The sequence below is a fragment of the Amphiprion ocellaris genome, chromosome 19 (assembly GCF_022539595.1).
Source record: "Amphiprion ocellaris isolate individual 3 ecotype Okinawa chromosome 19, ASM2253959v1, whole genome shotgun sequence".
In the NCBI taxonomy this organism is placed as follows: domain Eukaryota; kingdom Metazoa; phylum Chordata; class Actinopteri; family Pomacentridae; genus Amphiprion; species Amphiprion ocellaris.
Window position 1 is genome coordinate 11,577,573 of NC_072784.1, and position 26,514 is coordinate 11,604,086.

General features: G+C 37.0%; 1 protein-coding gene across 1 annotated transcript in view; it reads left to right on the forward strand.

Moving 5' to 3' along the window:
* Positions 1 to 26,514, forward strand: part of znf385c (zinc finger protein 385C) — a 198,524-nt gene that overhangs the window by 72,152 nt on the left and 99,858 nt on the right. The window lies entirely within an intron of this gene.

Genomic DNA, 26,514 nt, shown 5'->3' on the forward strand with positions numbered 1-26,514 from the left:
ACAATTTTATTTGTATTTAGCCTCTTGGAGATGCAAAGGAGGAGAGGCAAAGAGTAAAGTCTTCTCAGAAAGTATTAACTATAACCAGAAGAAGCCTTTAAATAAATGGGATCGTCTGATAGCCGAGTTTCTCGCTATCTAATAAAAGCAAGAAATGGCAAAAAAATAACAGGATGGGAAATTGCACTGACCTATTTTATATCTGCCTGATACGCTCTCACATAATTGAATTTTAGTAGCTAAAAATACTCCCCGTCCGGCGCTGTCTTTTCCTGCTATGGACAAGTGTGTAAATGCTGTGGAGTCCTGCACTTTGTTCCATTTCTTCACCTCCGATCCGGCCTCCTCCTGCCCTCTCTTCTCCACTTTGCCCCGGGGGGCAGTTCTCGGCGGCTCCAGACTCCGGGAAAAGGTCGGCGGATGCACCGAGCCGACTCTCGAGGCCCAGTGGAGCAAGAAACATGAGGTGTGGCACTCATAAGGCCACATCTTTCAGAAATCATCCCATGTCTGTGTTTACCCGACAGGTCTGCAGAGAAGGCCAAGCGAATCTTATCTGGCCTGTCGGATGCACAAACCCGTATTGCCACAGCTGCCGTATCTGCCGGATGAGCTGAACTGTTTGGCAGTTTGCTAAATGTCAGAAAATACCAGGCGGTTTCAACGGTATTTTATCAATTTGGTCACTTAGTGAAACCCTCGTTTTCCCTCATTCACTCTCAGTGTGTTATTTTTTTATTCTCCATCTCCAAATAGTTTTCTCCTCACTGTGGACTCATTTTTCACTGCAATATAAAGTCCTGCACCTCTGCGGAAACGGAACAACCATGGCTAGAAGTCGAAAGAACTGGAAATATCTTCTGTGCCGTTCAACACAGTCAGAATGTATTAATCAGTTAAAACAAGAACAAAAGTTGATTATTTTTGTATGGTTCATTTCACAAAAGGGGAAAAATTGAATTAACATATAAAACATTTTTCTAAGTGTGTACAGGTATTACCAATAAAACAGTGACTTCACATACTGTAGATATTTTATGATTTACGTTTAGAATTTGTTTTTCACAATCTTCTCCCATCTGCCCTGTTTAAACACTGCCTGCAGTTCAGCCAGAAAATCACAGATTTTATTTCACATCACTGTTGGTCGTAACTGAGTCACTTACAGCTCCACAGTTGTCAAGGAATTCAGGATTTTTTGCTACTTACATTCAGAATTTGTACATATGAGAAAGCCTACGTTTAAACACTGCCTGCAGTTAAGCCGAAAAATCCCATAATTCAAATTTTTTGGCTTCATTATTGCATCAAGGAGCACATAATTTTATTTTTTTTCTGAACTTGGCCACTTTCATTCATAATTCATAAGTATAATAAAGATTTGAAGTAAAGTAAATTATGGAATACACAAAGCAGATAGGAGAAAACACTGCCTGCAGTTCAGTCAATAAATCCCAGAATTTTTCTCTAATTTCTGTTCGTTGGCGCTAAACATGTGGCCTTATTTTAGTTTCAAGCAGCACAGATTTTTAGTTTTTACAGAATTTTGCGCCTTCAGTTAGTAATTTGTAAGTATGAAAAAGTATGGGATGTATGGAATACGTTTCCCTTCTCTCCTGTGTGTAAACACTGCCTGCAGTTCAGCCGAAAAATCCCTGACTTTATTTCACGTCACTGTTGATCGTAGCTGAGTCACTTATGGCTTCACAGTTGTGTCAAGGAGTGAGGAGTAATTTTAAGTTTTTTCCAAAGACTATTTGCTACAAACAGAATATTTTTGGCATTTAAAAAAAAAAAAAAAAAAGAGATGTAGAAAAAGGTGCTTTTTGTGTAAAATTTCGTGATTTTAACCTTAGATTTGCAACATTTTTCTGGTGGAACTGCATGAGAAGGTTTTGCAGTTCAGCCAAAAAGTCGCAGAATTTTTGTCATTTGATGGTTAGTTGCAGGTGGGTCCATAATAGCTTCTTGGTTGCACAGAAAACCACAGAATATTTAGTTGTTTTTTTGGGCTTTTTTTGTTTTTTTTACAGAATCTGTTTGGCGTAAACAGTTTTTGTTTTTTTTTTGGTAAATATTAAATCATATGTAAAATAAAGTGATTTTTTGCTCTGATTTAGTTAGTCACACATCCAGTAGTTCAAAATCTGATGATTCTTCCAAGATAAAATGTCTTTCAAACCTGCTGTGGTTCGGAGGGTGAACTGATGGTCTTTTTTAAGGCTTAGGCGCGATGTATATTTGTGTATCTGCATTCAGAAATCCTTTTCACATCTCCTCCACAACACTAAGCATCAGCAGACATTTTCTACATCTAATGTCGAAACAGCAAATGTACAGAATGACCTGATAAGCCTCCCTTTCTCTCTCTTGGGGGTAATTTCGGCCTCCTCCCCCAGAGGCTCATTGCAAAAAAAGGCTCATGAAAGGCTTTCTTCCTGGGCAGAGAAGAGTCCCTTTAACCCACCTCATCTCACCTCTACCTTCGCCATCCTCTGATCCCTATCATTACACGGGCCTTTGGAAGGGCAAAATTACAGCCGAGTGACATATTACCAGCTGTATCTGAGGGCAGGAATGGAGGTTAGAGAGGGAAAAGGCGAGGCGGGAATAAAAGAGGAGACAGAGGCTGATAAAGGAAGCAGGGAAGATGGAGGGAGAATCACATTACTGAGATGGAGGGAAGAGCTGAAGATTAGGGACGACTTGAACAGAGAGAGTGGGTGGAGAAGCAAACACTGCCATTTGCAGAGCTGCTAATGGATGGATGATATATGGTTTCTGAAGGTTTGTTCTGCCTCATAGTTCCCAAAGTTCACATGTACATCCCATCTTTGCCAATAAATGTGATGCACTATGAGAATAGTCCATGTAGAGAAAGTAACTTGGTTTCAGCTTGGGTAAATCTGACATTAATACTCCTTTTTTCACTATATTTGGTCTCACAGCTGTCTGAGCTGCTTCAGTAAATGGATACTAGATGCTTCTCTGTGCACAGCCAACTAGCTACCTTCTGCTGTAGCTTGAAATAGCAAAAACTTTTCCAAAATGACAAAAACTCATTAAAAACAGTAACTGGATGGGAACTAGAGATTTTTCCGTGAACTGCAGACTAGTAAGTTTCTACTGTAGTCTAAAAGGAGAAAAACTTCAATCAAAACATGTCCAAAATGACTTAAAATTTGTTCAAACTGACAAAAACTCATCAGAAATGACTCAAAACGTCTCTGAAGTGACACAAAATTTTGTCAGTTTTGACTGTTGACTACTATTGGAATGCCTTATTTCACTTTCTTCAAACTAATTTCTGGTCTCACAGCTGTCTGAGCTGCTGCAGTAACTGATGGGGACTAGAAGCTTCTCTGTGCACAGCTGACTAGCTAGCTCCTACTATAGCTTGTAATAACAAAACACTTTTCAAAACTAATCAAAACTTGTCCAAAAAGACTCAAAACTTGTCCTGCACTGCAGTAACTGAGTGTAGACTAGGGGCTTCTCTGTGCACAGCTGACTAGCTAGCTTCCGCTGTAGCTTCAAATGACAAAAACCTTTTCAAAACTCATCGAAACCTGTTCAAAATTACTCAAAATTTGTTCAAAATAACAAAGACTTCTACAAAATTACATAAAAGAGTACAAGAACTTGTACGAAATGACTTAAAATTAGTCCGTAATGATTTGAAACATGTGACACAAAATTTTGTCAGTTTTAACCATTAAAGTTAAATTTAGTAAGACAGTAAATCTGACTTATTTCACTTTGTTCCCACTCTGAAAGTTTGTCCTGCCTCACAGTTCCCAAAGCTCACATGTACATCAAATCACTGCAAACAAACGTGATGCACTATGAGATACGCGAAGCATCTCTGCAGAAGGTCACCAAGGACGTCTAATTTTCTGCGATTTTGATCTAATGCCAGGAGATCGGTTGTATCACATCGGATGAGAGCTTTGTGCAGGAACGTGGTGAGACAGTGTCAGAACGTCTGCTGGCTTGTTTCATGGTGGACCTCCAGAGGCCGTTGCTGTGTCATACATGAAACCAAAGCAGACAAGCCTTTGTAAACAGATGTAAACCAGAGTGAGGAGGTGGGAGGAGGCCATGCATGGTGCAGCAGCAAAAACCACAAACAGACGTCTCACTGGGGGAGATGACAGCACATTTCTGCAGAAAAACACACCATAATAATATCCTCACAGCCATCTGCTGCTTTTTTCACGAACAAACACATCTTTTCATGTTTGTGTTTTAGTAATATCAAACAAAATGATGTGACACATAGAGAAAAAGATACAATTTTCTAATCTATTTTTAGTCTTCATGCTTTATTTGTTCCAGAAGTCATATTTTTTCTACTGTCTGTACAATATATAACACATAAAAGCAAATTCATGGTGTCTGCATGACTCTGAGTTTCCCTGTTTTTATAAATTGCAAATAAAAACTAGTAAAATTGCAGAAAATGATTAATTTTACATATTAATTGTTTAAAGAAAAAAAAAAGCCAAAACTGTAAAGAAGATTCACATAAAAAATCTGTTGTAGCAAATGTTAATTCATTAATTTACATGTATGTTAAGGATGGAAAAATGCCAAATTATTTCTTCGATTGTTATTTTACAGATTTTCCAAATTTGTTCAATTATAAACAATGGCTAGTAACATTCACTCCACAATGTTAATGTATATGTTTATTGTTTAACTGTATATAATGTCCACATTTTTGAAAAGTATTTTTACTAGAGATGTCCCATATTGAACTTTTTTTCCAATAACCAATATGCCGATATTGTCCAACTCTCCATTTCCGATGCCGATATTAACCGATATCAATATATGTGGGCTTGGAAACAATTTCAATCCACAGGCATATTGTTAGTCAGACACAGCAAGCTTGTTACTGCAGCCACATGACTTGTTTACACACTTCATGACGTAGTTTGATGATGTGATCATTTGCGCGCTGGTAAATGGTGGCAAAATCCAGGCATTATTTTATTGGTTTTCATGATAGGCAAAAAAATGAAGAACAATATTTACCGATATTACATTTTTATGCCAATAATATCCGATAATATCGTACTAATTATCGGATATCCCTAATTTTTACAAATAATAATTTATCCTTTTACAGCATTTGACGGTAAAATTGCACAATTTATTTTACTGTATTTAAATCTGCAGAAAATGATACTATTTTATGGATATTTGCTATTATATGAAAGAAAAATTCTGTATATTAAGGGCTGAAAAATTATAGACTTTTTTTAAGTTTTATTTTTCCAGTTTTATTAAATAAAGATTATATCTAATAAGATTACAGAGAACAGGCTATATTAGCAATTAACCAGATTAACAGGCCAACACGGTAAATTATGTGAAAGTCAAAAAAGCAATATTTTAACAAATATTAATTCATTAGTTTACAAAACTACACTATTATTTTACAGATTTTTAATATTTGAAAGAAAAATTATGTATATTAATTATTAAAAATGACTATATATGTAAACTATAGTTTGTTCTTTTATATATATATATATATATATATATATATATATATATATATATATATATAGAGAGAGAGAGAGAGAGAGAGAGAGAGAGAGAGAGAGAGATGTATGGTGTGATTTAATGCTTTATAATATGGTGGAAAAATGTCAAACTGTAGTATTTAAAAGATGAGAAACTCTACATACTTTTGAGTAAACGATGCATTTTACCTGTCTCTCACCTGCAGTACTGGAAGTGTGTTGTAGGCTTTATGCAAATATTCTCAGCTCCCTTGTGAGCTTGGTCAAAAAAAAAAAAAAGACAACTACAGCTCTTTCCTACAAACACACACACACACACACACACACACACACACACACACACACACACACACACACACACACACACACACACACACACACACACACACGATGCCATTTAGAGAGCAACTCATGGCTGATTTTCATTGTTATTCATGTATTAATTTATTCGCTCATGGCAGACGTGGAACAGGGGCTGTAATATGCAGATGTGGGTTTGTTTCTCGATGGGAATTTTCCGGTCCAATGCCTCTAGCTGCCACTAATAATAAAGACAGGCAACGGGAGAGTCGGGGGTGGGGGGGGAGGGATGGGAGGTGGAGAGGGAAGGTTGGAGTTGTCGAGACGCCTCCAGCTCTCAAACAAATCCCTGACCGTCCTCTTTATTCCTCGCAAACACACAGCGACCAGGTGTGATCAAGCTGTGAATGATCTCGTCCTTGACACGAAGGTGAGCGTGTCCAACAGACACCTTAGCAGCTGCAGGTTGTTGCTCTTTGGATTGCTAACTGCCTCTGATTTTTTTTATTTTACATATATATTTTTATATAAATGAATCCTTTACTGAAAAATCTGTAATGTAATATTTTACAGATTTTCCCTGTTTTGTTCAAATACAGATCATATCTGTTAAAATTATTTTTTATGTGGACTGTTATTCTGTAATTCATTCTTTTACAAGATTTGATCATAGATTGACACTATTTTGATCGTATTTAAATCAACAAAAAATATAATTACGTTACGGATGCTTGTTGTTAAATGGAAGAGAACTAGTAAATAATTTTCACATCAAAAATCTGTAATTTTACAAATAGTAATTCAGTCTTTTACAATATTTAACCATAAAATTGCACATTTTTTACTGTAAAATTACAGATAATAACTACTAAAAAATCACAGATAATTATTAATTTACAGATAAACTGTTAAAAACTATTAAGCACTATTTCGCAGATTTTTCAGTTTAAAAAAATATAGATATAACGAGTAAAAACACAGTTGATTTTAAAATTTTAGTTATTTATACTGTACATATTTAATACATATTTGCATATTTATTATCATAATTCTTTTGCAATATTTGAGATAAATTACAAGATTTTTATTGTATTGAAATAAGAAAAAATATCAATATTTTATAGATATTTGCTATTATTTGATATAAAAATCTGTATATTAATCTTTAAAATGATGGCATTGTAAAGTTTTATTTTATAAATTGTAAATATAATTTAAATATAATTTCCACATCAAAATCTGTATTTTTGGAAATAATAATTACTTCTTTTAAAATTGCATTGCATTTTTTCAGAAATTCAGATATTAGCTGGTATTTGAGAGAAAAATGTAAATAATTACAACTTTTGAAAAAAAATCTGCATTTTTACCAATAGTATACCATAAAATTACACAATTTGTGCTATTAAACTACAGATAATAACTATCAGAAATCACAGAAAAATTGTAAATTTTCATGTAAACTATAGTTTGTTCTTTTACAGTATTTCACTGCAAAGTTACGCAATTTTTACTGTATGCAAATGAGAATTGGCTATTATTTGAAAGAAAAATGATGTATATTTATGATTTAAAAATTATGAATATTTTTATTCAATCTGCTACCTCAGAGACAGTGATAAGTCATCAGCAATGAGGCTTTAAAAACTTCAGCTAGTCACTTTTTGACCCATAAAGCAAGTTCATAAAGCAAACAAATGTATTTATGTGCTTCTTTCTTGAAATTTCTTCTGCTTGGGTAAAGAAAATAAGCAGCCGAACCAACCGTCACAAACTGAGACATAAATAGCTAAAGAATTCCCTTCAGGCGATTGACTGTGAGACGTGTTGTTTTCTACGTTTTGCTCCTGCGGGAGGGTCATCGGCGTGGAGAAGCTGACATGCCCGAGGAGTAACGATGTCAAGGACGAGATGCTAACAGGCGGCGAAGGAAGCGACTATTTTCTGTTGCCGGCTGCATTTACAAGAGACATTAACCCTGCTGTGGCCCTGAGAGAGTTCCTGCAGAGATGCATGGAAGTCAAAGTCACAGTGGCGTCTATTTAGAGTTAAAATGGAAGGAAAAGCAAGAATAAATGGAATTATGGATGCATATGCTGTCAAAAAATGAAATAATGCACTATTCTCATCTAAAACTAACCTTGCAATTTGCTTTCCAGTTGCATTACTTCTCGATACTGTCTGAATATGGGATTTGATACTGTTCTAAGGTGCACTGCATCTGCTGAATAATGGTTTAATTGAAGAGCTTCTTTATTTAAAAGATGTTTTTTGTGTGGTTTGTAATGGTAAACCAAGTAGATCTATGAAGTACCATCTGGAATATGATTCTTAAAGAACCTATTTTGCATTTTGAAGTTCTTTGGAGCACCTTTTGTGATGTCTGAAGGGACCATTTTTTGAGGATTCTTTGAGACATCGTTAGAGAAGTTCTTGCTGATTCTTTCGTCTTTGTGGAGCTAAAAACTGTTCTTCTATGACATTACTGTGGCAAAGCATTTTTGGTTGGAGTTGTAAGTTAATCAAGAAGTCAGTCAGTAGAAGTCAACAGGATTTCTTTCTTCTTTTTTTGCTTCTTAAGGATATTTTACCTTCATCTATAAGAGGCTTCTTTGTTTCTGAAAAACCAATAACTTGTTAATGACTCTGTATGTGCCTGAGAAAGAATTTTCTCTGAACACAAAATCGTAGTGTTCTTCACACTTAGCAGCACAACAAGACAAAAAAGTAACGACAAAACACCCGAATCCAAGCTGAGCAAAGTTGTATGTTCAGTTTAATGCAACAAGGTTGTTGCAGACCTATATATAAGGGAAACTAAACAACTGAAACTGCTCAACATAGGAGATCCAGCTCCTTAGGACAAGACTCAGCAGTGAACCTGCTTTTAAAGGATAAAGAACACTGTTTTGAGGATAACAATGTCCACATTCTGCAGAGAGAGGACATTTTTAGAGATTAATGAAGGAAAATATCCATGTTAAACCACACCAGCCATCTTTAAATAAAGGAGGTCATTTATGATGCAACTTGTCAGATACTTACAATGCAGACCTGAAATCCCTTAGAACCCTTTAAGACCTGAAACAGTCCAGCTGAATTCTACTGAAGTTATTTGAATTCCTGGTTCACCCTGATGACAAAACACCAAAAGACAAACTGAGCAATGTTGTGACTGCAGTTCAGTGCAGGAAGTAGTGCACAGATCCATATATAAGGGAAACTACACAACCGTATCACAACCCAAAAGTGTCGACTCTTCAGGACAACAAATAAACTGGAACAGCTAACTCTCAACAAAGAGGGCGTCTATTACAACTCTGGTCAGGTACTTATAATGCAGTCTAGAACTGAAGAAGCCTCATGGATGAGAGCTGAAACCAGGTCTTGTTGCCTTCTACCAAAGCTCTTAGGATTATTGTGAAAAGCAATAAAACACAAATGCTTTATTAAAAGAGGTTTTCATTAAGCTGGTGTTGGAAAGACTACAAACTGAAGTCAGAGTAGGATGAATTAGCAACATCATCAGCTGAGGACGAGGTTTTGTAATCAGTCAGAACAGGCGTTCCCAAAGAGGATGGAAACAGGCCAAAAGGTAAACAAAGCAATACAATGACAATTAGTTGTCGACACAAAAAAACTGAAATATCTGCAGAGTGATGACAAACATGCAGTAGGTGTGATTGTCGTCCCTCTGCAGATGTTTCTTCTTAAGGTTCCTTACAACTGAAGAAGCCTTGTGGATAAAAAGTGAAACCAGGTCTCGTTGCCTTGAACTGAAGCTTTTAGAATTATTGTGAAGGGCAGTAAAACATGCATACTTGAACAAAAGAGGATTTCATTGCCCTAGTGTTGGAAAAACCGATGAGGGTCTAAGTAGGTTGAATTAGCAGCATCGTCAGCTGAGTAAGAGGTCTGATAATCAGTTGGAACAGGCAATCCCAAAAGAGGATGGAAACAGGCCAAAGGTAAACAAACCAAAACGATGACTATTACGTCATCGGCACAGACAAAATGAAATATATGCACAGCAACGACAAACATGTAGTTGGTATGATTGTCGTCCCTCTGCAGATGTTTCTTCTTAAGGTTCCTTACAACTGAAGAAGCCTTGTGGATTAGAACAGAAACCAGGTTTTGTTGCCTTCAACGAGAGCTTTTAGGATTATTGTGAAGGGCAGTAAAACATGCATACTTGAACAAAAGAGGATTTCATTGCCCTGGTGTCGGAAAAACTGACGAGAGTCCGAGTAGGTTGAATTAGCAGCATCGTCAACTGAGTAAGAGGTCTGGTAATCAGTGGTAACAGGCGATCCCAAAAGAGGATGGAAACAGGCCAAAGGTGAACAAAGCAAAACGATGACTACTACATGTCATCGGCACAAAAAAACTGAAATATCTGCAGAGCAAAGACAAACATGCAGTCGGAATGGATTTTTGTTATTATTTCGTGATAGTTTTCTGCCGAGACTATTTTAACCAATGGACTCCTGCAGCTGTAAACCTCCCAGCATCCATCATGCATGCTGACGTCCATTTCCCCTCCGATTTGTGGACTGGCAACACACACATGCATGACTATCTGCAGCCGAAGCCCACAGGCATGCGCCGAGGCCGGAGTCCAAGCCGTGTCAAATCAGCAGAGTCTTCACCAGAGGCCAAATCTGTAGCGTATAATTAGCTTTTAATCAGCACCCTCATTCAGGCGAGCAGCGAAGATTAGCCCAGCTTGGGCTCTGCTTAAAATAAGCATTCATAAATGCGTGTGAAAGCCTCTGACCCATCGCATCCAATCATACACTCACAATGCCGAGCTCCCTCCCCGCGGTCCTCACTCCTTTAAAGCTCCTCTTTATTCCCCCCTTCGCTCTTCCCTGAATTTGTTTCACATTTTCCAGGCGTGCTGTGTTTTTTTTTTTTTTTTTGTTGTTGTTGTTTTTTTTTGTTTTTTTTTTTTAAAGAAAAGCTCCACTGTAAAACCTGCACACACACTTCAGCAGCCAGCCTGACCTTAGTGACACCGAGCTGGCTGGAGGGCCTATTTGGATAATCCAATATGGCGAATTTAAAGTGAGTACTTTAATAAAAAAAAAAAAAAAAAAAAAAGCTGCCGGGGTTCGAGAGCGTAACGTTTTCGATGAGCTCGTCTCATCTAATCCTGCCTCTCTCTGGGGTGAGCCGCAGCATTTATGCCAGTAATGAAGTGCAGTGAGATGAAAGCCTTTTTAATGGGATTTAGTTAAACTGGGACGCAAACCAGAAAGTCGGCGAGAGAGCGGAGGAAAACACTTCCTCATTATCACTGCCAACGTCATTGTTATTCCTGCTCTTACGGATGACTCGCTGCAACCTAATGAATATATGTGTCACCTCGTTTTTTTTCTTTTTTCTTTCCTGTTGGCGATGGTAAATGTCAGTCACAGAACTCCTGCTTTAACACCAGGATCGTGTTACTGCTGCGGCTTTTCTGGTCGTCCTGTTTAAAGTTTACCAATCAACTCTAATTTTCCTCTTTCTTCTCTTGCTGCACTGTAAAAAAATGAATGTTTTTGAACCGTAGTTTTTAGAAATAATTAACTGTTATTTTACAGATTTCCCCTGTTATCTAGTAAAATGACAAACAAAATGAATTATTTATATGTTGAAAGTAAAAAAAAGGCCAAAAATTTTACAAACATTTACCTCAAAAATCTGTATTTTTTACAGATTTTATAATTTGTTCTTTTCCAATGTTTTATGATTAAATTAGTGTTTGCTTATTGAAATTGGCAAAAATATCATTATTTAAAGATGCATTGTTTTTTTGAAACAAAATGATATATGCAAAGGACTGAAAAGTGGTGAATTATTATATTTTATAATTTATTTTACTGATTTGCTCTATTATGTAGTAAAATGACAAAGTGACTTATTTACGTTGAAAATTTAAAAAAAAAAAAAAAAAAAACAGGCCAAAAATACAACACAAAAAATCCATGTCAAAAATCTGTATTTTTCCAAAGGTTAATTTGCTCTTTTACAATTTTTGATGAAAAAAGTAAAATTGTTAAAAATAACGGTTATTGTTATTTTAATGTATTAATTCTCATTATTTAATTAGTATTATTAATTAGTATTATGATTTTATGTTTTATGAAGGAAAAATTAGATATATGAAGGATTGAAAATTGGTGAATTTTATTATATTTATTTTCATTTCACAGATTTGTCCTGTTTTATTAATTTACAGATGAAAACTAGTAAAAGACAAAAAAAATGTCATGCATTTATATATTTATACCTTAAATGTAAATAAAAACAATAATGTCCACAACAAAAATTTGCATTTTTACGAATGCTAATTTGTTCTTGTACAAGATTTAATGATTCAATTACAATATTTTTCTCTGTATTGAAATTGGCAAAAATATATTTTTTTTTACAGATATTCTATGTTTTTTGAAAGAATAAATATATATATGTAGGATTGAAAAATGACTTTATTTACTGTATTTATTTTTTATTTCACTAGTTTATTCTACAGATAATCACTAATAAAAAAAGATGAATTTATGTATTTCTATATTAACTCTAAGAAAACAGACAAAAACTGTCATAATAATGTCTGCAACAAAAATCTGTATTTTGACAAATATTAATTCTTTTACAGCATTTGCTCATCCCTTTTTCTGTTTTTAAATCAGTCAAAAACAAACAAACATTATTTTACTGACATTTGATGGCATTTTGAAGAAAACTATGCATTTAAAAGATTTTTTTAAAAATCTGATTTAACAATTTTTTGTTTTTTAAACAGATTATGGCCCTTTAATTACAGATAATAACTTGTAAAAATCACCGGAAAAAAAACAGTTTTAATTTACATGTGAACCTCAAAAAGGTAACTATTATTAAGAATGCAAAAATGGTAAAGAACTGTTTCACTACTGTCTACAGAGATTTTCCCCCTTTGTGTTAAATTTCACATAATATTTAGTGAAATGGAGACAAATATTCTTTCACATTTTTACTGTATTTAAATTCTCCAAAAATGTCATTATTTTGCAAATATTTGCCATTATTTGAAAGAAAAATCATTTGTATTAAGGACAGAAATATCTTATTTTTAGTTATTAGTACAACATATGTGTGTGTGTGTGTGTGTGTGTGTGTGTGTGTGTGTGTGTGTGTGTGTGTGTGTGTGTGTGTGTGTGTGTGTGTGTAAAATTTACATATTGAAAAAATAATGATTTGTTAAAGATTCGCATTAGTTTACATGCTGACTGAATTATTTCAATAATACATATTCAAATTCACATCTATATATTTATCACATATCTATTGTCATAATTCTTTACAGTTTTTGGATATTACAATATTCCCTGTTTTCTATTTTGGATCTTTTTCTGGCATGCTTGCTGCCTGTTTTTACTGTATTTCACAGTGTTTTTCTTTACAGTTTGTGTTTCTGGGTGACAGGCTGGATGCTGCCTGGTTCAGGTTCACCTTCTCACACTGGATGTACTGATTCAGCTCTACATGATGTGTGTCTAACAGGAGCTGTGAGGCGTCACAATGCCAGAGAGTGTTTTTATTTGCCGCAAGTCGAGTGTTTCTACGCCGAGGTGTTGTGTTGTGTGCAGAAAGAAAGATGGTGTGCTACGAGTAGAGACATCGAGCTAACACCCCGGGGCGATAACTCTTTTCTTCTGTGATCTACAAAAACAAAACCCTGACACTCAGACAGAACACATCACAGGTTTTTTTAAAGCTCCAGACTAAGATGAAACGGTTCACAGACACAAACATCTGTATACACAACTGAAATGAAAGTGATGACAAAGATCAGTATAGGAGCAATAGAGGCTTTTTTTTTGCCCGATTGGTGTCAGATTTAACCTAACAGACGAGCACAATTTGTTCTGGGACACTTGAAACTTTAAAATCATTTTCTAATCAGCGATATTATCAATAGCATATTAAACAAAGTCTGCAATTATCCTGTGCAGAGATGTTAAGTCAGGCCATGGTAACAGTGCCTTCAGTTTGCTTTACTTTACTGCAAAATATGACGGCTTGCTGTAAATCCATCCACTCGCACTCTTATTTGTTAGGGGATTTTTTTTACATCACCCTGAACTGTTGGGTGAAATAGGTGCCATTTTTGTCACACCAAAAAGCCCCGAAATGAGGAGCCTAATAAAGTTTTGTGAGAAGATTGATTCTATAATTCTTTCTTGAATTTCCCTCGGGATTAATGAAGTATCTATCTATCTATCTATCTATCTATCTATCTATCTATCTATCTATCTATCTATCTATCTATCTATCTATCTATCTATCTATCTATCTATCTATCTATCTATCTATCTATCTATCTATCTATCTATCTATCTATCTAGAACACATCTATGTGATTGTACCTGTTTATTTGACTTACTCACCTGTTCTATGCTGTGTGCAGTTTAAATGGTTTACTGGTGAATGTTTATTTGATGAAGCAGCTCTCAAAATGTCATGTTTAGTGTAATTGTGATGCTCATTGTGTTGTCTAATGTATTTGTCTGACCGGTCACACTACAAGATGTGCCAAAAACTGCACAATTGAGACAAAAATGAAAATATATGTTGGAAACATCATTTAAAAAGATGCATTTTAGGCGTGATTTGGATGCAGCTGAAGAGGCTTTGGAGGCGCCACAGTCGCGACCTTCCGACACTGCAGACAAAGCAGGAAACAAACGTCGGGCCCGTGAGATCCGGTGTGTGTGACCGACACCGAGTCCAGCTCGTCGCAGCCGGCCAGCGATCCTGCTGCTGCTGCTGGGATGAATTTGGCTCATGACCTCCTCGGGGCTGCGCTGCCATATTGGCCCCCTGCTTATTGTTCTGTCAACAGCATCTGTTGGGCCCGATAACAGGATTAGACCAGCCCCCTATAGGTCCGCCGGAGCCCGGATTAACCAGCTATCTTTTCATACGTGTGAGTGTTTGTGTGTGTGTGTGGATGTCATTTTTAGGAGTCAATCCCTTATTTCCCATCAAAAAAAACCTCCATCACAGCAAAAGAGGTCAGAAAGAGGCTCTTATCCTTCCTGTCATCCCGTAGATTAATTTAATTTTTTCCCCTGCTGCTTCTTATAGCTTATATAACACACATATACTCCGGGTTCTTGGGACATTCGTATTAAGGATGGGCTCTGAAGTGTGCAGTAAATTGAGCGTGATTATCCCGACCGATGGACTGAAGGTCATGTCAAGGTCCGGTAAGGTCGCTCATGAATATTACATGAGTCTCTCAAACTTCATTACACGCCGTCCTGGTTTTCCAGGTAATAGATGATTTCCCAGGTCAGAGAATCAGGAGCACGGATGAATACCTGAATTAATATCACACAAAAGCTAAACCGGCGCGTTAATAATCGCTATTAAACTACAATTTATCATGAAATCATCACGAAAGACAAGGAAACAATGGCTCTTGACCCTGTGAACTTCAGTTTCTTTTTTTTAAATTATGCTTCCTGCATTTCTTTGATTTATTTAGCAATAATTGAAAAAAACTAGGCAACTGGACAAAAATGGTGACTACATACCATAAATATTTTACTATTTACATAGCCTGCAGTTCATCCGAATAGTCTCTGACATTCATCTCTTCTTAATTTTGGCAAGAAGATCATCTTTTTTTTTTTTTTTTTTTTTTTTTTTTTGACGGAGTCTGGTTACTGCAAATTTTTTATTTCTGGCAAATTTCTTCATGAGATATGTAGAATAAGTGATTTTGTTGATATAAAATCATGATTTTAAGCTTAGATTTGGTTAATTTTGCCAGTAAAACCAAAAGTCACATTATTTCAAGGACAGTCAGAAAGTTTTTAAAAAATCACTTACTTTCCCTGTTTTTGCAGTTTCTACCTGTGGTAAAAGGTGTAAATGTGGCTTTGTTTCCATATTTGCCTCGCCTCCTGTTTGCTCGGTCTAAATAAAGCCTGCAGCTCATCCGAATAGCCTCTGAGTCAGTCATAGCCTCTTGGTTGCTCAGAGGAACGCAGAAGTTTTTGTTTCAAACAGAATTTCGTCACTGTTGAACAATTGCTTTTTGCTTAATTTTGAAATGAGACGTAGAAAAAAAGCGATTTTCATTAAATATTGCGACTCTTGGCTTGGGTTTTGTTAATTTTTCCAACGAACTGCACATCACACAAACAGTTTTGTGTAATGTGCAGGCTGTGGATTTGCACTTTGTACAGCTGGTTACAGATTGTGGACTGTAGAATAAGGGGTGGACATACATTTGCACGGGATATCTGGAGATTTAAGAGATTCCTATAATAGAAAGCATACACAAATTAGCGCGCCTCCTAAGCCCTGCAGCCATTACTTTAATTTAGGGCTGGGATGTAAACACTTTGATTCTGATTATTTAATTACAGAAAAAAAGTGCGTTAAAAAAAACGCATTTAATCACACCTTCCTCAGTTTCCTAATTTCTGGCACACTGGTAACACTGATGAACACTCCAGCCCACTAGGTGGCGGTGATGAACCTAAAGTCTGTTTGCCAGCCATGAAGAAGATACACATGACCATAGACTGTATAATAAAGATCTTAGATCAATATAATCTTTATTATACAGTTTAGGCACAGGACGCACTGTAGTGGTCCACTAGCTGGTCACATGACAGCACTTTAGCTTCAGTCTGGTAGAAACATCGGACCAACATGGCGGCTCGGCTGCACGCTTAAAAACACTTAAGCAAAAAGTACTTCTGAAAGCATTTCAGGCAAGAAATAAGCTGCTGAATCTGTCCTCGTTTTAGTTCAGCGGCGGCTAGTTTAGACCTTTAATGAATATTTCTCGATGCACCGGACTTCCACTGCCCGCACTGAATTTGCATGAAGTAGAAATCGAGTCTACTTTATGCAAATGAGCTCCGGGGCGACGCACCGGAACACACCTCGAAATACGCTGCAACGCAACCAGCATGCAATGCGGTCCATTTCACATGGGATTCAAGAAACTGACGGATCCTGTGGACACATCAGCTATGACAGTCCTGGTACCAGCTAACGGTGTAGCCATCCTATAATAGACCACTTTAGAAGACATTAAAAGTGTTTGTTTACAAAAAGCCTTAAAATGTTTAATATAATAGCTATAATTGCACTTTGAGTTTTCAGTAAGCAGACAGATGAAAAATGCAGATACATATAAATGAAACATGAACATTTTTGTTGTTTAAATTTGCATATATGTCTATTAATCCATTCAAGTCATCAACCAAAATTTATTAGAATTAAAAAACTTTGCTTATTGTGCCAAATATTGTTATTTGATTTGATTTATAATTAATTACAAAGCCTGTAATTAATTAGATTTTTTTTTTTAAAATCACGTCCCACCACTACTTTAATTACAACAGTTTTAATGATAATTTCTAAAGGTGTGGATGACAGAGAATCTGTCTGGACTTGAGGTTTGGTTTTTCTGGCATTGTGGACCTAAATTTTGCCGAAGGGTCCACGCGAACCCTAGCAGACTTGGGGAAATGACGAAATTTACATCCCATGGATGCAGAAACCGTGATGTGGCCTTTGAAGCACACACAGTTGAAATAACTGCCTTGACACGGGATTCATGAGTCACATAGTAAGAGCGTGATTCATGGCCTCACAGCGGGAATCTCACAGGAACGTGGCAACAAGGTCCCCAGCCGCCGCCACTTCCCTGAGGAATACCCGAATCCCACATCCCCATGTTTTCCTCCACTGAGAATACCTACCTGCCAGAGGGTCACGGTGCTGTGACATTCCTGCCAAGCCCTGCACCAGCCGCTTCCTGGAATTTGGCAGCATTTTGGATTAAAAGCTTCTCTGCTGGATGTGAGATCTGGTTTACCGTGTGTGTTTTTCCCATGTCTTTGCGTTTCTGTGTCAAACAAACAGGACTAGTGGGGGGAAAGAAAAGCCGAACTTTACCCTCGATGCCTCAGAACAGAGTCTGAGAAAGAGAAGCTGAGGACGAGAGCAAATAAACCGGTTGTCAATCACTCTCCACCTTCTCTTCTCTGCACTGACTCTGTAATGCGACTTCCAGAGCCGTAATCAGCCAAAGACTTCCAGCTGCTTTAAGAATACCAAACCGCTGTGCAGCTTCATGTCATTACAAACCATAAGAGCTACAGTTTCCACTTTTCCTGCTGCCTTGACAATTTGAATTTGATTTACACTCTGTTATAATTTCAGGGAAACACAATTCAGTTTCTAATTATTCCCTTCATTGGAACATGGTTCAGGTGCAAATTCAGATTTTTATTTTTTCTTATTATTTTTGCGATTATTATGCAGTATTTATTATTTTTATAAGCAGCACAGCACATTTGGCACATTTTGTGTGTTATTTCTGCCCTTATTAGGCTTTTTACGTGTCATTAAACTGCATTCTCAGTTATGTTTTAAAGGGAACATAATTAAATAAACATTATTTGTCACCTGAGTCATAGTAGGAAAAGTTGCTGGTTTGAAAGAGTGCATGTCTGGGATTTAAAAGGGAGGACAGCAGCATAAAATTTATTTCCCGCTTTCGGTTTTCATGCAGTTCTTTTTTTTTCTATAAAACTATGTGATTTGGTGGAGACTGGGCTGTTTCATGATGCCAGGTTTATCCTCTTGGCTGCTCTAGTTTCAAGTTTATGGAGAAATCGCAAATGTACATGTACGTGTGGTCACAAAAACACAAATAACTGACCAATGGCGTCTGAGATGCTCATTTAAAATGCTCTAAAGCTGCAGAAAGAGTGAAAACGACTCTCCTTTCCAAGCCAATTAATCAATGATCGATGGAAGTGAATTACTGAGGCTTCAGAGGGTGACCGATTTTCCAACTGCCACGATACAGAAATGATTTCACCACCACCCAAAAAATGAAAAAGAAGCAACTGTTTTCCCATTTCCTCCTCTCCCAGGAGCTGCCTGTTAAAATGGTGATTGTTGCCGCGTAAGGCTGCTCCATTCATATCTGACCGGCCACTTTAATCAGAATACGAAGAGGCCGCCGGTCACCGTGCCTTGAACTTTCCAGCAGAAGCAGAGCTGAGATGCAGTTTTAATCTCCCTCGACGGCCTTGGCGTGATCAGTATAGGGCATAAAACATCAGTTTTATGAAACATGCATGCCATGTCAGCTTTGAAGCATTTTTATGTCAAACTCCTTCAAATAAATACCCGTTAGTTCATGGATGCTACGTTAGATTCTGTCTGATGGAGACGCCACATCGCACCACAGATGGGCGTTACAGTAGAACTCTGCCTTGACAGTGGTGGATGAACTCCCAGTGCACATAAATGTTGCCGGGTTTTGGAAATTGCAGCTTTTCCAAAGTAAAAAACTGTTGCTTCTTCGCTTAACAGTAGCTGCAAACCCACCTCTAATAACTAGCAATGATCCTTGATAGGAAGGTTGGATTATTCTAACGTCTTGTTGTGGAATTGCGTCTAAAACGGCACATTTTGTGTGCCATTCAAGGCGTTTTAAGGCCTCTACACACTGTGCTATTTTAACAGTCTTTAAGTTCACAGCTTGCTACACTGTACGACATGAGTCTAATAATCTTTGGGAACGACATGAAGTTTGCTCTGTGCAGATTGCACGATGAAAATGCAGCTGAATCACAGCCTACGATGTACGCGAGTCGACGTGAATGTGCAGGAATAAAATGTCATAAGCGTGCGCCATCCGTCCATGAAAAGTAAACAACCGAAGCATAAACGGAGCGCCTACAATCACAGGGAAACTAGCAAAACGTAAAGGGAGCCCTCACCCTTGTGACATCTGTGATTGGAGAGAAATCCCAAAAAAGGAGAAGGAGGAGAATATGGACGTGGTCGTGGCTCGGAAAGAGAGGCCAGTTTGGGATGAACATTTTGCAAAGGGAACTTGAAGGACTTTTTAGCATCTACTAACGTTCACCGCAAATCATCTATTTGGGTTTAGCGCCAGTGTCGCGCTGATCAGTACATCATTTCATACTGTATTTCTGATGGTTAGTTAATTGTCGTATGTCGCAGCAGCAGCAGTCACACTGTGAGACGATCACCCTAAATTTCTGACACTGTCAGACTTTTATCACAGCTTGTCTTTGGTCACAAGACCATGACAATGGCCGTCCTTGGACCTGTCTCACAATGCGATGTAGGACCACCGATTTAGACCCACGACCAAAGATATCGCCATGATTCCCTCACGTTTGTTATCTTTCGCCTGGGACGGCCGAAAATGCAAATGGCAGTGGTTAGAAAAGCACACATTGATGTTTGTATTCATATTTTGAGTTCTGAGTTTTGAGAAATCTTATCATTTGAATTTGACTGACAGATTTAAACTGTATTATAATTTCAGGGTAACCGAGTTCAGTTTCAAATTATTACCTTCATTGCATTACAGTTTCAATGTAGTACATACAAATTTTGTGATGCAAATTTTTATTTATTATAGGTTATTTTTTTAAGCAGCACAGCACTTTTGGCGCGTTTCACGTGTGATTTTGTACCGTTTTTAGGCTTTTCATGTGCCATTAAATTGCATTCTCACTTATGTTTTGAAGGGAACGTTACTGAATAAACATTTATTTCATCGGGTAGAGTAAGAAAGCTGGCTAGTGTGAAAGTGATTATAAAGGGAGGACGGCAGCAAAACTTAGTTTCCTGTTTTCATGCAGCTTTTTTGTAGAGCTATGTAATTTTGTGGAGACTGGGTTGTTTCATGATGCCAGGTTTATCCTCTTGGCTGCTCTAGTTTCAGGTTTATGGAGAAATTGGAGATATGCATGTACATGTGCTCACAAAAAACACAAATCACTCATGTCCTGGCGTTGATATTGTGTTTTCCTGTTAAATAACCAAAATGAACTGTGCATTTTCTGGACTGACCCAATAGATGGAGTCTGAGATGCTGCAGAAGGAGTGAAAATGACTCTCTTCTTCAAGCCAATTAATCAATAATCATTGAAGGTGAATTACTGAGGCTTCGGAGGGTGACTTCTTTGTAAGCTGGAGCTCTTTTCTTTCCTTGCAGTGCAGCGAGCAGAGTGTTGTAAGAGCTTGTAAGGGCACCGCTTCATCCTCAGCTCCCCTGACAGCCGCCGTCTATCTGTCTATTGTCTCAACATCACGTCGACTCGCTGTCGCTGCCTCCATCTATTATTCGAACTCTTCATTCTGTCAGTCTCCCTCCTCGCTGTTAGCCTGTTTCTGTCAAACAGGTTTTCAGTCTTCTCCTCGGCCTCGGCTCCCGTCTCTCTCTCGCTCGGTGTCTTTTTAACAGGCGTTTTATGGGATCTGAGCTGTTTCTGGGTCAGTTTTGATGCTGCGGTCAGGTTAGTTTAGGTTGCACAGATGGTTTGCAGGTGTAGATGAGACAGTTAGCAGTCCGTCACCTCCTTCAGTCCACCTTAAATTCCAGTCATCCTCCCCGGTTCCCTCTAGCCTTTGTGGCTCTGTAGTGATTTTTTTATTTCATTTATTTTTCAGCAGACCTCGTGTCGTCTCCAGTGATTGTCACTTGCAGGTTGTGTGTTTTTACCCCGTACACAGTAAAAAAAAAAACAAAAAAAACAACAGTTTCTATTTTTCATTTTTTGAGCAATTCAGTGTTATTTTCACAGATTTTCACTGTTTTGTTAAAATACATATAATAACTAATAAAATCACAGGAAAAAACTAAAACTTGACTGTTAAAAAAATAGGCCATAACTATAAAGAACGTCCACATCAAAAGTCTATTTTCACAAATGACAACTAAAAATTCTAAAATAATTACAATAATAGTAATTTGTTCATTTATAACGTTCAACTGTAAAATTACACAATTTGTACTGTATTTAAATTCATTTAAAAATATATATAATATTATGGATTTTTTGATGTTATTTGAAAGAAAAATTCTGTACTTTCAAAAACTGTAAAAAAAAAGTTATTAAAAAAATTAACCTGCTGTTGTAGACATGTTCCATGTTATATGTAATATAAAACTGTAAAAATGTCATTATTTAATAAATATTTTCCATTGTGAAAAAATAGCAAATATTTTTAAAACTGTTTTCGAGGTTTTCCCTGTTTTAAATTAGACATAATTTTTTTGTAAAATAGACTAATTTTGACCAAATATCATTATTTTACAGATACTTGCTTAATCCCAAAAAAATCTGAAAATTGTCACTCATTTTGCAGATCATATCTAGAAATATCACAAAAGTTTTATTTTACATAGAAAAATGCAAAACAAAAAACTGACTGAAACTGTTTTTAGTATAGTAAGATCACAGAAAAAAATAAAAATGTTCGTTGACTGTAGAAAAATAAATGAATAGAAATAAAACAGAAACGATGAATAGCATCCACATTATTTGTGGAAAATGTTCCTCTTTTTTTACATTACAGAAATTTATTATAAATACCAATTTTACTGTTGTCACGGTTTCCGAATGTGATGGTATTCCACCATTAATATATTACATTTTTAGAATATTTCACACATATTTTTCTGGCTTCCTTGCTGTTGGGACTTTTATTGTTTTTTTTCATAGATTTTGGGTTTTTTACAGTGCAGAAAAGTCACCAGATCGGGCATCCAAAAACACTGAAATTAACGTGTTTTGCTATAACTAGTTTCTGTGTGCATTTCTAAGCCTGTAATTATTCCACGATGATGTTTTACACCGTGATAATTCACCGCTGCTGTCACTAAAACCACAGCAGCCGGTACTGAGCTTCTACTGGAGCGGCACAATTACGCCTGCATTCACTGCTGCTGCTGTGAGGTTTGTTTACCTGCATGTGTGAGTGGGAGTGGGAGTGGGAGTGGGAGTGGGAGTGGGAGTGGGAGTGGGAGTGGGGGCGGCGGCTGCACATTGTTCTTCTGAAACCCTCCCAGTCAGATTGAAGCCGTCGCTCTCGCTCAGCCTCAGACTCCGGTTTGGTTCTGATCCGTCCTGACAGTCGGCCGCAGGAAACGCCGCCGCCGCCCTCAGCGGTCATGTGACCCGGCGTGTTGGACAAACAGGAAGGAGGCGACGCACAAACAGACCCACGACACCTTGGCAGACACACACGGTGGCACTGGGAGGCGACTGCTGCGATGCTTTATCAGGCTGAGTGGCAGTGAAATGAGTCTCAGCAGGACTGGATCTGGACCTTTAGCATGGAGCTGCTGTCTTTCACCCTGAACGCCTCAGCTGCTCCCAACAAACACAACAAACATGGAGGCAAACACACAATAAAAGCACACACATGCCAAGTTATAGAATATAGACACCGATTATAGTGTAAAGACACTGACAGTGACATGTTAAAGCAACTCCAGTGCTCATAAATGATGTTATGTATCACTTAATTATAAAAATTATGAACAGAAATTTTCAATTTGACAAACCTTTTGTAAAAATATGTTGCTCCTTTTATATTTTATTTGGTCATTTTTGCCTTTTTGGGGTTTTTTTGTGGAATCTCAAAGCTTGTTTTAATTCAGAAAGACAGTTTGCATTGATCTTTTTGAGTTATGGCAACTTCTAGTGAAATTATATTCAGTCAACAAGCTAAACTGAGTTTTGGGAATTAATTTTTCTTCTGAAATCAAATATATATTTTTATTGTATATGATTATAAGTTGATTACTTATTAAATTTAGTTACTCCAAGTCGTATTTCTGCATTATTTAAAAGAAATATTTAAGTGTTTTATACTTAACTACTGTAATTAGGAACACAAGATTTAATATCACAAATACTTAATAAATTAAGTTGCTCCACTTAGATTTTATTAGTAGCTTTTGGCTTTTTGTGTGTTTATGTTCATGCAGTATCTCACCAGTAGCACAAAGAAAAGTACACAGTTATGGGAAAACAGCCTCCCATCTGCAGTAAAAAACAAAGTAATAATTTAATTACTCCTAAAATGAAATTTTCCAGCTCTTATTTGCACGCCGTTTTACCTTTTAAAAAAAAAAAAAAATCTTATGTGCTTAGTTACTGTAATTATGAAGAGAAGTTTTTAAGTTGACAAATATTTAATAAATCCAGAAAAAACAACAGCAACAACATGAAAAAAAAATTAAATGTAGTTAACTGAGTCCTGTAAACACTTATTTACAGGAAAAATGACCTAATCTAAGCCTAGAATAGAAAGAAAAAAAAATCTTGAACCAAATTCTGTCAAAAACTAAATTTCTGTGCTCTGAAGTACAACTGAGAAGTCATGATTGACTCAGCTGTGACCAGCGGAAAAAATATAAACTGAGCTTTTAGGTTGAACTGCAGGCAGTGTTTCCACAGAGAAGAGACTGAGGGGAAAACTAAAGCTACTGGATCAAGAAAATAAATGCAGCATGGCTCAGAAACCATGAACAGAGGAGCAGGTTGTTGGAAGATACATTCAGCATGGAGAAACATCTTTCTACAGCTTATCAACAGAGTAGAGAGAAAAAGTTTGAGAGGAGAGGCTGGAAACATGGAAATAGTTAAATATCTCCAGTATGTGGAGACAAAACAACCACAAACAGATGCAAAATGACACAAATGAGACAGGAAAATGACCAAAAATAGACAAATTGACACAGACGAGCACAAAATGAGTTACAAAATGACACAAAGGAGACAAATCTGTCCAAACGAGACACAAAACAGCAAAAACAATGAGACAAGACACAAAACAGAGATGATAAACTGGAAATTAAGCAGGAAACGGGAAAATCAAACCTATTGGATCAATAAAACAAATGCAGCACGGCACAAAAACAGTGAACGGAGGAGCAAGTTGTTGTAAGATACATTCAGCATGGTGAAACATCTTTGTCCACCTTATCAACAGAGTAGAGAGAAAAAGTTTGAGAGGAGAGGCTGGAAACATGGAAATAGTGCAAAATCTACAGTATGTGGAGACAAAATGACCAGGAATAGATGCAAAATGGGACACAGAAATGACAAAAAAAATAGACAAATTGACACAAACAACCACAGAATGACAATGAGATGCAAAATGAGGAGACAAATCTGTCCCAATGAGACAAAAGGGCAAAAACGATGAGACAAACAAGATACAAAACGGAGACGATAAGAGACTGAGAGGAAAATCAAACTTACTAGATCAATAAAATAAATCCAGCATGGCTCAAAAGCAGTGAACAGAGGAGCAAGTTGTTGGAAGATACATTCAGCATGATGAAACAACTAATATTTACTTACAGGATTTATAGCAATAAAACAGAGTCGTGCAAAATAAAACTATTTCTGAATTCTTTCTTTTTCTAGTCACACCTGTGCTTTTTCCATTGAGGTGCCGTCAACGAAAACAACCAAAAATGCCCAGAAACTGCTTAGAGGTCAGAGAGTTAAAAAGGCTTCAACAAATATGAGACACTGTGTATAAAATTTTAGATACATTTCAGATTTAGACATTTTTCTTGCTTAATTCTCAATGTACCCGATGACAATTTAACTTAAATTAGTTTTAGACGATACAAGAAGTGATTTATGGCCAAACGTTTAGTGGCTTTTTGTCGGGTGGAGCTTTAACTCCAGAGTTTTTCCAACCTCTTCACTTTTATGGGCTTTTTTATTTTATTTTTACGGGTTTTCCAAGTGCTGTCAGTGTTTTCCATCGGATCATGTGCCGCCTTTCCCTTTTCACCTTCGACATCTTCTCGCATCTCTTCAGATCGAGCTTCTCGTCTTTCTTCGTCTGCAGCAGCGTTGTGTAAATCTGATGAACTGACGCGCGGCTCCTGTGGTTCTTTGTGTTTTAGCTGTCCCAATCTGAAGTGCGGCACACATATCCTCCTCCTTCCTCCTGCTTCAGCCAGATAAACGCTGAGTTGACCTTGCTCGGCGTGAGGATGGCCACTGCCCACATTTATTAGGTGAAAGGCTTTGCTTTTAGCGCCTTATCTCCACTGTACAAAACAGCATCCTGACTGTGCTGCTTCTCTTTTTATCTGGCTCAACACGTGCATCCACCGCCTGTCTCATTGTATTATTTATTGAACCCAAAGCTCTCTTCAAGGTGAACACTAGAAACAATATACAAATATTGTTATTATTTTTTTTTTTTTGCAAGTGCTGTCTCCTAGCTCTTCATTTTTCAGGCAACCAAACGATCTTCCTTGGATTACTGCATCTAAATTTGCCGCCTTAAGGCGAAAAAAAAAATTAGAGCAACCAACACAGCAAGATACTAATATGTGCTAAAGTGAAGCCCGGAGCCGCTCTGCTGATAATAAATAACACATTGATGTAGCATTTTGATGCTCAGTCAACCTTTCTGTGGTCGCTTTAATCCATATTTTCAAATGTACACGAATCAGCCGTGAAGCGCTGCCTCCTAAAATACAAAAATCACACACTGTAGTGCAAAAAAAATCACCGTAATTCCACTTTAAAGTCTTTCTGATGTGGCGGCTGAACTTAAATGTATAACTCCCTCTAATTACAGTTCAGAGCACAAGGCAGCAATTAAGGAATAAAAGTACAATCTAGTATTATTCATTCAGTGCATGGCGTTAGTCACTTCCACTGGAGTGAAAGATGGAACACTTACCACACTGACTCAGACATTATAAATACGTTTTTTTTTGTTGTTGTTTTTTTTTTTTATAAAATGCAAGTAAACAGATCCAGATCCACTCATTTCTAGTTGTGGAACAAAGTGT